The 13,636-nt window shown below is 41.7% G+C and overlaps 1 long non-coding RNA gene across 1 annotated transcript in view; it reads right to left on the reverse strand.

Moving 5' to 3' along the window:
* Positions 1-12,671, reverse strand: part of LOC122550265 — a 16,052-nt gene extending 3,381 nt beyond the window's left edge. The window contains exons 1-2 of the long non-coding RNA XR_006311776.1: positions 12,531-12,671; positions 2,589-2,591 (exon numbers count right to left, since the gene is read on the reverse strand). This is a non-coding gene — a long non-coding RNA (uncharacterized LOC122550265). The remainder of the gene's footprint in view (positions 1-2,588; positions 2,592-12,530) is intronic.
* Positions 12,672-13,636: the final 965 nt, after the last annotated feature.

A 13,636-nucleotide genomic window follows, 5' to 3' on the forward strand; every position in this document is an offset into this window, starting at 1 on the left:
AGGAACCCTCCAACCACAAGGGATGAACTCGGATTTCACCAGTTTCGTCATTTTCCCTCCCCCCACCTTGTCTCAGTCAAATCCATCGAACTCAGCACCGCCTTCCTAACCTGCAATCTTCTTCCTGACCTCTCCGCCCCACCCCACTCTGACCTATCACCCTCACCTTGACCTCTTTCCACCTATCGCATTTCCAACGTCCCTCCTCCCTACCTTTTATCTTAGCCTGCTGGACACACTTTCCTCATTCCTGAAGAAGGGCTTATGCCCGAAACGTCGATTCTCCTGTTCCCTAGATGCTGCCTGACCTGCTGCGCTGTTCCAGCAACACATTTTCAGCTCTAAAATCACCTAGCCAGCCAGTTGTACCAATCGCTACAAAGTCTCACAGAAATGAAACCAGACAGATCATCTGGCATCGAGCTAGGCAACGGAAAAGATAGCAGCAGAAACAACCCTGTTAACCCTGCAAAGTCCTCCTCACTAACATAGCGGGGCTAGTGCCAAAATTGGGAGAGCTGTCTCACAGATTAGTCAAGCGACACCCTGACATAGTCATTCTTATGGAATCATACTTTACAGACAATATCCCAGATATCACCATTCCCATCCTTGGATATGTCCTGTCAGGGATGAGAATGAGCTCCTGACCTCATTACAGCCTTGGTTCAAACATGGAAAAAAGAGCTGAATTCCAGAGATGAGGTGAGAGTGACAGCCTTTGACATCAAGGCTGCATCCAACCGAATGTTGCATCAAGAAGCCCTCGTGGTTGGAGTCATACCTGACACATAGGAAGATAGTCATGATTGTTGGAGGTCAGTCATCTCAGCTCCAGGAGTTCCTCAGGGTAGTGTCCTAAGCCCAACCATCTTCAGCTACTTCATCAATGACCTTCTCTTCATCATAAGGTCAGAAGCAGGGATATTTGCTGATGATTGCACAATGTTCAGCACCATTCGCAACTCTGAAGCAGTTCATGTCTAAATGCAACAAGATCTGGACAATATCTAGGTTTGAGCTGACAAGAGGTAAGTATTCGTGCCACACAAATGGTAGGCTATGACCATCACCAACAAGAGACAATCTAACCAAATTCCATTTGCATTCAATCGTGTTGCCATCAGTGAATCCCCCAACTATCAAAATCCTCGGGCTATCGTTGACCAGAACCTCATCTGAACTCACCACATAAATACAGTGGCTTCAAGAGCAGGTCAGAGGCTAGGAATACTGCAGCGAGTAACTCACCTCCTGACTCCCCAAAGCCTGATGAAATACTCCACACTTGCCTGGATGAGTGCACCTCAAACAAAATTCAAGAAACTTGACACCATCCAGGATAAAGCAGCCTGCTTGATCGGCAGTATATCCACAAGCGTCAACTCCCACCACCGTGGATGCTCAGTAGCCTCAATGTGTACTATCTATAAGATTTGCTGTAGAAATTCACCAAAGATCCTCTGACAATACGTTCCAAACCCACAACCACTTCTATCCAGAATGACAAGGGCAGCAGATATATGGGAACACCATCACCTTCAAGTTCCCCTCCAAGTCACCCACTATCCTGACTTGGAAATGTATTGGTGTTCCTTCACTGCCATTGGGCCAAAACCCTGGAATTCCCTCCCTAATGGTAACGCAGGTCAATCCACAGCAAGTGGACTGCAGCAGTTCAAGAAAACGGCTCACCACCACCTTCTCAAGGACGATTAGGGACCTGGAATAAATGCTGATAGATCCTGTGAAAGAGTAAGCAGGCAAGATAAGTGTGATGTTAGGATGCTGGCAAGACCTGATGTCAGGTGTGAATGGTTTATGACGAGTAAGAATGACAACAGGTGAATAAGGATGTAATACCAGAGTGCTAGGGAAGTTGCGTGTCTGGGAAAAGGGCTGGTGCAATAGAGTGCTTAGGGTAGGCCAAGGCTAGGTGGTAGATATCAGGATTTTTCAGCCTGGAGTGGGGGCTGCTGTCTGCTTCTGGAGAGTCAGGGTGTGGGCAGTGGGCTGGAGGGAATGATGGAGTGGCTGGTCATGTTGCATTTGACAATGACGGACAGCATTGTGCTGGGTGCTGGGTGAGGTGGGAGGACATTGGATCGTGGGCAGAAAGGGGTTCTGGGTAGTCCATGGCAGGTCTGACAACAGCAAGGGCGATGTGAGGTCAGATGAGGAGGGGCATCAGCGGTGATTTACAAGCAAAGAGGCAAGTTGTCATGGACGATAGCAAGGTTGGGTGGGAGGGAAGGTAGTTGCAGGAGTGTCTCTTCCATTGACAGTGAAGGTGTGATCCTGTAGCATGTCCCAGAAGTGGAGAGGGACTATGAGGGATAGAGTGGGCATGTCAGCTCCTGTGTGGAGAACGGGATGTCAGGTCGAAGGGACAGAAGATGTTGACAGGTTCTAGTGGCCAGGTAGGGGTCAGCTGCAATGACAAGAGGGTTGTCATCTCAAAGTCAGGGGATGTGTAGGAACTGTGGGAGATGTAATTGGTGGAGGATATGCTAAGTATGGGAGTCATTTTAATAGTTACTCAGAGTTAGGCCCAGTTTATCATAGATTAATTTTTCCTGAGTAACTACTCACTAAAATGCAGCAGAATCTTTCAAATTCTCATATTAGAATGGTTAATTCTGGAGGATTCCAGGAGCAGAGGATTTGCTCAGTGAAATTTTCAATCTCCCAGGCAATTCTCTCAGAGTCTCCTATATTGAAAATCAGGATTGCACAGGATCCTGGTACACAACTCCCAGGTATGCTGCAAGAATGCTTACCTGGCCTTTGAAAAACCCAGGACTATTGAGTTTGACATTCAAAATTTTTTTCGAATTGACTTCTATTCATTCAAACCTCACAAGCTGTGTGAAGAAATGCATGATTTTAAAATTTCAAAATGATAGACATAAGTGTACCATGACAGACATTGTAGAAATAGCACTACTTTGCTTGCTTCACTTTTCTCATCTTGTAGTTTTCTCTGAGCTTGACCTAGCAGTCGACCTCAAGTTAACCTATTTGGTGGCTCTATGTTGTGCTCTTTGTGACTACTTCAATCTTTTGGGCTGCACCCAGCACACATTTCTTGAATACTAACCCTAAGGCCCTCCATTCACTGCTTACTGAAATACATTTTGAAGTGACATTTTGCTAATCTACTTCACATGGATGAATGGAAAATTCAACACTCAAACTGTTAAAGTTCAAATTTAGATGCTTGGAAATCTTCTAAGAGAAAGTGAGGACTGCAGATGCTGGAGATCGGAGCTGAAAATGTGTTGCTGGAAAAGCGCAGCAGGTCAGGCAGCATCCAAGGAACAGGAAAATCAACGTTTTGGGCATGAGCCCTTCTTCAGGAATGAGGAGAGTGTGCCAAGCAGGCTAAGATAAAAGGTAGGGAGGAGGGACTTGGGGAGGGGCGTTGGAAATCAAGAGAGCAGACCAGATCTGACCAGATCTGGGACACCCAGACCAACCAATCCAACCACCTGTGGCTCAACACTTCAACTCCCCCTCCCACTCCACCAAGGACATGCAGGTCCTTGGACTCCTCCATCGCCAGACCATAGCAACACGACGCCTGGAGGAAGAGCGTCTCATCTTCTGCCTAGAAACCCTCCAACCACAAGGGATGAACTCAGATTTCTCCAGTTTCCTCATTTCCCCTCCCCCCCACCTTGTCTCAGTCAAATCCCTCGAACTCAGCACCGCCTTCTTAACCTGCAATCTTCTTCCTGACCTCTCCGCCCTCACCCCATTCCGGCCTATCACCCTCACCTTGGCCTCCCTCCACCTATCGCATTTCCAACACCCCTCCCCCAAGTCCCTCCCCCTACCTTTTATCTTAGCCTGCTTGGCACACTCTCCTCATTCCTGAAGAAGGGCTCATGCCCGAAACGTCGATTCTCCTGTTCCTTGGATGCTGCCTGACCTGCTGCGCTTTTCCAGCAACACATTTTCATGCTTGGAAATCTGCCAATCGTCTTTAACAGACACTCTATTGGTTTGTGTTCATTAACCGATTCTTCAACAAAAATGTATCTCATCAACGTTTGAAAGAAATATTTTGAGATAGTGCCTTAAATTTAACAGCAAAATATTGCTGATAGAAATTATATTATTGAATCAAGAAACAGCTTTTAAAATCCATCATATTGAAGAATTATGGAAATGGTGAACATAAACATAAATATTTGCAACCAGGCAAATAATGGACCACTCTTTCAGTGATGGCTTGCAGAATCAGTTGCAGTCAGGTTGACTGAAGAAAATAACATGATGGAACCCAACTAATGGATCATCAGAAGTTTTGGAGGAACTACAGGCCCCCTGGTTAGTCCAGTCCATTACTTCAGGACATTTAACATAAAAACATACAATAATCATAATTATTTTCAAAGCACGGCCATCATTTTTGAAAACAATACCCCTTTTTTACTCTGCAGGCTGATTGAGTTTGATGAAAAGAATTTATTGTGCTCTTTTTAGCAAAGTTAGCGATATTATATTTAAAATAATAATTATGTTATTTGTTTTAAATATAGCACTTTCAGATGATTTTCCAAAAAATACAATCTCTAAGACCATTCAAGCTTAAGCTGGGGAATAGTTAAAATAAACACTGGATTCAGTAATCTTGTATGAGGTTCATATCATTCACTGACCATTTTAGCTGTTAATCAATGGACCAGAGTAGCTCCTCACATCAGAATAATGGAACACTGTTTAACATTTCAAATTGCTCTGGATGAAATTGATGCATTTCTTCTGAAACATAAGCTATCTTCACATGCAGAAAGCAGCTGAGAGAAAAAGCACAGAAACCTTCACATGTAATGGGAAAGGACACATAAGGACAGCTGTCGTACAAACTTCAAGGGGCCCTTTCCCAGACTTAGTAGTGTTGGGGAAAGAGGGAAGAGTGTCAGGAGGTCAGATCTGGTCTGCTCTCTTGATTTGCCACACCACCCTCCCCTTGTTTGAAGTTTATAGCCTTGTCTTAATCAGTACAGCCTGTCATCGTGACTCTGCACTATCCACCCTGAATGCTGCTTGCGGAATGCTTTATGTTTCTCTGAGCTCCAGTAAAGTATCAGTCACGCTCCTTTTTTACTTAACATCTGAAAGTGCAGACAAGCTGAATTGTATTAAACTAATAACCATTGAATCCCACTCCAAAGACAATCAACAACACATCAAACATGATAAAAGACCCTCGTTTCATGATTAAATGTGCTTATACTCGGTGAGGCTTTTTGTGTATCCTTTCAATCCCGTAGACCTTTTCTGAATCCTTAAACCAATACTAATACACTGAAAAACAAATTAATACTTGTTGAGAAAACAGAAAGTCAGCAGCAGACTGGATGTTTCAATGCAATTACAATTGAAATGATGCGCCAGTGAATTCCGGACACCTGCGCCAACGTAATACGTGGTGAAAGGTTTTTATACCTGAGAACTCATGAAGATCATCTTTGAGAACAACAGAACACCCTTGCCATGCTTTCTGCTAAGGAGAGTTGTGATAATTCTGTGATTACAGCAGTCAGGCCAACAATTCATGTAGTTTTAATGAGCTAACTGCTGAGGAAATTATGCATTCCCAAAACCATTATAGCAGAAAAACTCAAAGCACAGAGGGAGGCCACCTAACTCATTGTGTCTATGCCATTTTTTTTTATCTTCCTCTGCCACAAATATCTTATGTAATTAATATAAAAGATATAATGATCATTGTCTCAAGTAGTCCTTTATTTATTAAGAAGTTGAAATCGACTGGCTTTTTCTCCAGATAATTTTCTCCTCCATCTGTTCAGAGATATTACTACACACCTCCAGAGCAAGTAAATCTCAAACTTGGAACCCTTGGACCAGAGATAGCAACACTACAACTGTGCCACAAGAGCCACGACTACATTTTATCACGGATTTGTCTTCCATCACTTACCTCTCTTGTATGAAATTATTTATTTAAATCTGCTGGTCCCTTCAATCACACTGTTCAATGTCTTTCACTGGAGTGGGTCTCTTCATCCGTATATTTTCTGACTTACAAAATGTATAAGCAATCACATATCCACAGTAAAATACCAAAGCCACTTTCTGAAACCAATCTGTCTTTTGGCACTCTTGTTTTAAATCCTGTTTGCAGTTTACCTTGAGAACTTTTAGTGTGATTTAACCTAATGTTTCCTATGGCCTAATTATCTATTTAGACTCAGAACAGAAGACGGCCATGTATTGAGGCATAAGCTACATCATATTCACGGAATTGTACATTATCTGCTGGGTATCAAAATTCTCAGTTTTAGTTATCCAAGAAAGGATCCTCAATTGCTTCGCTGGTCACAAATAGGATTAGATTAGATTCCCTACAGTGTGGGGGACAGGCCTTTGGCCCAACAAGTCCACACCAACCCTCCAAAGAGCAACCCACCCAGACCCATTCCCCTACACCTAACACTACGGACAATTTGGCATGGCCAATTCACCTAACCTGCACATCTTTGGATTGTGGGAGGAAACCGGAGCACCCAGAGGAAACCCCACAGATATGGGGAGAATGTACCAACTCCACACAGACAGTTGTCCAAGGCAGGAATTGAACCGGGATCCCTGGTACTGTGAGGCAGCAGTGCTAACCACTGAGCCACCGTGCCACCCCAGTGGTCAATGGAAAATAGGTTCCATAACAAGAGTTCAAATAACAAGACCTGGGATTAAAATACTGATTGCAGCAGAAAGGTTCTTGGCCACTTTCCAACTTACAAAGCAAAATATACTGTCCATCTATCTAATGTCCTGATATGAAAATAATATACTAGCTGGCTTGACTAGGCTCAGAAGAAATGAAAATGAACAATGATTGTTGACATATCTGTTCAGTGATTTTTTTTTGTTTAGCTGAAAACATTTGGATATTTAATTGGATTAACTGGTCATTTTTAATTTTGAATGTTGATTTTTGAATTAATTCAATAATTTTATCCATTTAGTGACTGGTTAGCAGTAACACCTTTCTGTTAATTTCATTACCTGGCTAGGCATATTAAAAAAATTGCAATGAATTGAAATGAGTTGAATTGTTGAAGACAGCTGTTAATGTGTATGATTCACATTTAAAACATTGGTGTTTAAGGGCATTTAAATGGTCAGTGGATAGTCTATATGGATGAAAATGGAATAGTATAGGTTAGATGGGCTTCAGATTGGTTCAACAGGTCCTCATAACATCAAGGGCCGAAGAGCCTGTACTACGCTGTAATGTTCTATGTCCTATGTTCTAAAATAAGAGATGTAGCATCTGAAAGCTTTTAACAATAAAATCTGTGTAGTTAGGTAATTCTTCCAACAAAAATTCAAACAGTTGTAATTGAGATGAATATATAAGGTAGTGGTTGCCAACCTTTGACTCACAAATCTTGTCCAGGTCTTCTTTCAGAAGGGGTTGGATTTCTGCTTTTGAGGTGGGTGATATAAGTTGGGAAATTTCCAAGATCAGCCCATCTGGTTCAGGTTAAAGTGCCTGCTAAGATCTGATTTTCACTGTGAGGACGGGGTAGCCACCCAAGTTGCCAGGTGCTGAGTCGAGCTATTTAAAAGGCCTAGTATAGTGGTACTTTATTCCAGTTATAATGAAAACATTAAGGCCCTCAGTCCCTACTCGTCTCACTCTATCACCTGTCATACATGCCCATGCCCAATTCATGCCACCTCATGCCCATCCATTGACTCCCATGACAAACTATGCCCTTCTGCTCAATCCCCCATGGCCTCTGATAACTGTTCATACTTAACTATGGCATTTCCATGCCCATTCAATGACTATATGGAGCTAATAAATCCATGGTGACAACAAGCCATTAAAAATAGACATTTTTTTTGTAAGCTTCACCTTTTGAAAAGGGGGAGCTGATGACATAGTAGCATTATCACTGGGTGACTAATCCACAGATCAAGTTAGTGCTCCAGGAATGGATGGTAGAATTTGAATTTAAAAGAATATTTGGAATTAAAATATAATGGAACAATTGTCATAAAACCCTTCTTTGTTCACTCATGTCCTTTCAGGAAGGAAGTCAGCCACCTTTACCTGGCCTGGCCTGCGTATGGCTCCAGACCAATAGCAATGTTGTTGACTCTGAAATTGCCTCAGAAGCAACTCAGTTGCATCAAATTATTGAAAAGTCTCCAAAAAGTAATGAAGCTATTCCAGCTGTGCAGCATTAACCTAGACACTGGAAACAACAATGAACACAGCCCTGTCAATGCTGCAAAGTCCTCCAGACTAACATCTCGGGGCTAATGCCAAAACCTGATCCTCAGGAGTTTATTACCTTGTTACTGTTGGAGGGTTACACTGATTGTAGTCCTCTAGTTCCATTCCTGCACTAATCAAAGCAAGTCTGAATTTAACCAGTGACATGATCTGACCAGCTATGCAGGTTTTAAACGTTGAGCCCTTAAAATAATTCAGCCAGATTTCTTTCATCAACAAAGAATAACCAGTGTATTACTAATAAAACATCCTCAAACAGACATGGAAAGGCTAGTTTTGAAAAGAAATGCTTAGAATTTGCAAAATATAAATAACTTATATTCTAACACCTTAACTTATGGTAAGGGCAAATATAGTGCCAGACTCGTGACTTTAGATATTGCACAGAACTCATCAAGTAACAAATGCAATTAAACAGATCTCATAGACCGTTCACTCATCCCACATGTCATTGGCACTGTTGATCATCAAACCTCACTAAAACCTCACAATGGATTTTGATTTTTCACTTTACATGCCGTGGCTTTGAAACTTGCTCAAACACCATTGCATTATGAACTGCCTCAATGACTTCTCACATTCTGGTGGTTTCCCTTCCTTTGCTGAGTCTACTTTCCCATGGATTCATTGGAAATTACACTCTAGTGCTTCGCCATGGGCACAATCCCAGCATTTCACAAAGTGTGAGCTGTACCGAGCATGTACAGTTCCCGGGTTTGTTTTCTGAGCTACAATATGGCTCAATCGCACAAAGTACATCTTGCTTGTAAGTTGTTAACACCACTCTCTGCTGTACTGACCTATTAAGGCAATATGATGGTACAGGGATAATATGTTGAACTTGCAACCCAGATTCTCAGGTTAAAGTTCTGGGGACAAAGGCTTGAATCCCATTATAATTGATGGTGAAGTCAGAATCCAACAATAAAATGAAATCTGCAAATAAATAAAGACTAGACTAATGGCAACCATGTAACACCTGTCAATGTTTATAATAAACTATATGGTTTATTAATTTCCATTAGGGGAAAATATTCTACAATCCCTACCTTGTCTGGCTGATATTTGACTTCTAATCCAGAGCTTCCCAGTTCAGATTGACTCTTTAACTGTTTTCTGCACAATTAAAGATGGTCAATAAATGTTTTCCTAGCTAGGGACATTCCACATCTCATGAATGAACAAAAATAAAGAGGAAATTGTGCACATTTCTTTTAAGTTTTCCAGAAGAACTAACATTTAACTGAATCCTCAATAAATAAAGCCTGATCTCCAAAAATACAAACCACTTATGTCGATCTGTTGTCTAACTATTACTTGTGTAAGGTTCTTCTGAGTTCTTCACAGTTCCTCGGGCTTCCCTGAGCCCCAACTATGAGAAGCTGTACAGTTTAGTTTCCTTTCACTGCACTGTTAATAGTAGCCCTGCCTAATGTGGAATCTATCTCTCTTTCTCCCTCTATCCCTTTCATCAACATGCATTTTCTTAGAGTTTCATTGTTAGTTACCTATTAAGCAACTTCCAAACAGTATTATTAAAAACATTGCAGCAAGTTCAACCTCAACTGCAACTATTAAGTATAACTAATATTTTGGAGCAGTCAAATTTAGACTCCTTGCAACCATCTGTACAGTGATCACTGAAGGTTGACTTGTGTATCACAAACTCATTCAACTAAAAGGGAATTCTTACAGTAAGATTAGATTACTTACAGTGTGGAAACAGACCTTTCAGCCCAACAAGTCCACACTGACCTGCTGAAGCACAACCCACCCAGACCCATTTCCGTACATTTACCCCTTCACCTAACACTACGGGCAATTTAGAATGGCCAATTCACCTAACCTGAACATTTTTGGACTGTGGGAGGTAACCGGAGCACCCGGAGGAAACCCACGCAGACACGGGGAGAATGTGCAAACTCCACACAGTCAGTTACCTGAGGCGGGAAATAAATTCATCACAGTAGCTATTGGAATTTATACTTTCTGGACCTCATTCTTTGTTTAATGCACTGATAACTAATGATTGTGAGCACATTAGAATATTTTTCTGTTGGCAAGAAAATACCAGAACTTAGTTTACCAACATTTTGACATCCTGACTCTCTGAATTCAATGAATTCCAAACTGCTTGGTGCAAACTGTGTGGTATGTTATCATGACATTGCTTCTGCAGCTTCGAATCTAATAAAATAAAAGATCAAGAGTGTTAAACTACCCTTGCCAGTGAAGAACAACATTATTAAAAGAGGTATTATAACAGGTGCACTTCGATCCATCTGGGATTTGGCATGCTCTGAAAATCCAGATGATACATCCCTGTTGATGCTTGTAGCTCCTGTGCCATCAGATGTTTCTATAAGAATGACTAGACATCCCTTCATGTATAGACTGGAATAACTGCTTACTTTTATCTTTCTGTTGGAAGGGAAAGCAATTATCTCCAAAATGGCAGCACTAATAGAGAGACCTCTGACAATAAATTCATTTGAAACACTATGACTAATGTGAAGCTGGCAACATGTCTAAAACCGTTGAAAAGATTGTTAACTGTAATAATTACAAAGGAATGCTTTGGCACCACCATTTCAAGCTGCTCCCGCCTATGAAATTACGCATAGGAATTCCTGTGATATTAATTGGAACTCTCCAAAATGTAGGCCTAGGTTTTGCAAGAATGGAGAACCGCTCTGTCCTTGTGTAAATGATGGATAGGCCATAAAATCAGAATTCCAGCTCCCAAATGTGGCATTTTTGGGTGGGAAATTTGTCGGGTTGAGTTTCAGGCATGCGTGTTCAGAAGGGATAGTCACATAGAAAGCAGCTATCACCTCCACTTGTGTTCAGTTGGGATAATGCACATTCACTCTGGTAGGAGCAGGTCTGAACGTTTGGATGTTGATAGCCAGGGCACCCTTTTGTCGAGTCGGTGCACTGGAAGTGATTATACCTTTTTACTTTTTTGGATCAATAAACTGAATTGGAAATTATACTTCCACAACAGGAATTTGCTTTTTGCAGCTTGACAATCGACTGTCTATGTATTGTTAAGTTGCGTGGTACAGCTGTTGCTGTTTGAAAGCAAACAGAGGGAGAAGTTGAGACAGAGCTGCACCAAGAAGCTTTTGAGCAAAGGAATTCTGCCGAGCAACAGCCTTCAGATTGGATGAGCTGCAAAGTGTTAAAAAAACTGCAAGTTTCAAAAGCAGCAGAAAGTGAAACACATCTAAAGCCAGATAGCACCTCTCTCTCTCTCTTTCTCTCCATTTAAGGAAAAAGACAGTAAAACCTAGAAATCTTCAGAGAAAGATTTCGTCAAATAAAAGGTTTAAGTTCACCTGATCAATCCTTGATTCAAAGGACCATTCTATTTCTTGTTACACAACAAAAGAGAAGAAAGGATTTCTAATTTATACAACTTCATTGAGACTCCTTCAAAAACATAAAATACACATACACTCATTCAATCGCAATTAAGACAGAGAAAAGATAAATGGTTTAACTCATCTACTAATATGTAAAAATTAATTTGTAGACGACAAACAAAATTCTGAAGATATAAAGATTTAAGTCCTCAATGTTATTTTTGTCTCACAGTATCCTTTAAACTTTTGCAATGATGATGAGATACTCTAGCCTATATACAGTGACAGTCATCTTTCATTCCAATGGTTGATCTCCTGAACTCGCTTTCATACAAATCAGATTTTTTAAAGTTTTCAAGGATTTCTATCTTTTTCCCGTATGTAGGAAGAGAGAGAGAGAGATGCTATCTGTCTGCAGGCTTTGGGTGTTTCTCATTTTTGCTGCATTTGTCATGTAAAGCTCTTTCAACATTTTCCAGCCCAGCCAATCAGAAGGCCTGCTTCCATACAGTAGGGGTGCTGTGATCTGATGTCTGATATAACAAAGCTCCTCATGAACATGCTCAGTGTTTACTTTTTGAGGAAAGAATAAAGTTACCCTTTACTCCCCATAGGGATGATGCAGATATAATTGAACTGGGGTGTAATTGGAATGCTGTGGATAAGTGGGGCTGCTGCATTCATATTCCTCCTGACACCACTGTAACAGTTCAATACATTTTAGAAACTGATCATTTGCTTATAGCTGTTACCTAAGTTACAATGGTCGCTGAGATATTGTCAGTTGAACAGGCCAAGCATCACTGGAGACTAATAGAACAGAGGGGATCTGAAACTGGTATTAGCCATGTTATTAACATATACATAGGGTCTAAAACTTTATTGTATCCGTTGGTCCCGATACGGTCTCCTCTACATTGGGGAGACTGGGCGCCTCCTAGCAGAGCGCTTTAGGGAACATCTCCGGGACACCCGCACCAATCAACCACACCGCCCCGTGGCCCAACATTTCAACTCCCCCTCCCACTCTGCCGAGGACATGGAGGTCCTGGGCCTCTTTCACCGCCGCTCCCTCACCACCAGTTGCCAGGAGGAAGAACGCCTCATCTTCTGCCTCGGAACACTTCAACCCCAGGGCATCAATGTGGATGTTAACAGTTTCCTCATTTCCCCTACCCCACCTCACCCTAGTTCCAAACTTCCAGCTCAGCACTGTCCCCATGACTTGTCCGGAATTGTCCTACCTGCCTATCTCCTTTTCCACCTATCCACTACACCCTCTTCTCCCTGACCTATCACCTTCATCCCCTCCCCCACTCACCCATTGTACTCTATGCTACTTTCTCCCCACCCTCACCCTCCTCTAGCTTATCTCTCCACGCTTCAGGCTCTCTGCCTTTATTCCTGATGAAGGGCTTTTGCCCGAAACATCAATTTCGCTGCTCCTTGGATGCTGCCTGAACTGCTGTGCTCTTCCAGCACCACTAATCCAGAATCTGGTTTCCAGCATCTTCAGTCATTGTTTTTACCTCTAAAACTTGTTGTGCAGCTATTGGTCATGCTTAAAATTATGGGCCCAATGAATATTGCATTAGCTGAGGGAGTTGGAGTGGCTTAATGGGTCGTAAATGATTCCAACAAATGAACAGAAAATATCAGTTGAGCTAATTTTTTGGGAAATTGGATTGAAATATGATGCAAAGCTGTCTGTTCCAAACTGCAAAGTTGTTGTGGTTTGTGATAATGTGGTAATGAATCTGTTGACATGAAATCTCTTCATGTAGTCTTCTGTTTTAGTCACCACGTTATAGAATCATAACAATATCTATGTTACCAATATTCTCCAGGCCAAAGTTAACTCCTTGATCCTGTAAGTCACAAACCTCATGACAAAAATGGAGAATGATGATTGAAATAAATTCCATATTATGACCCTTGAAATCCAGTGAGGATCTTGCTCATTTGAGGTGATCACACTTAGGCA

Source organism: Chiloscyllium plagiosum, chromosome 5 (assembly GCF_004010195.1).
Source record: "Chiloscyllium plagiosum isolate BGI_BamShark_2017 chromosome 5, ASM401019v2, whole genome shotgun sequence".
NCBI lineage: Eukaryota > Metazoa > Chordata > Chondrichthyes > Orectolobiformes > Hemiscylliidae > Chiloscyllium > Chiloscyllium plagiosum.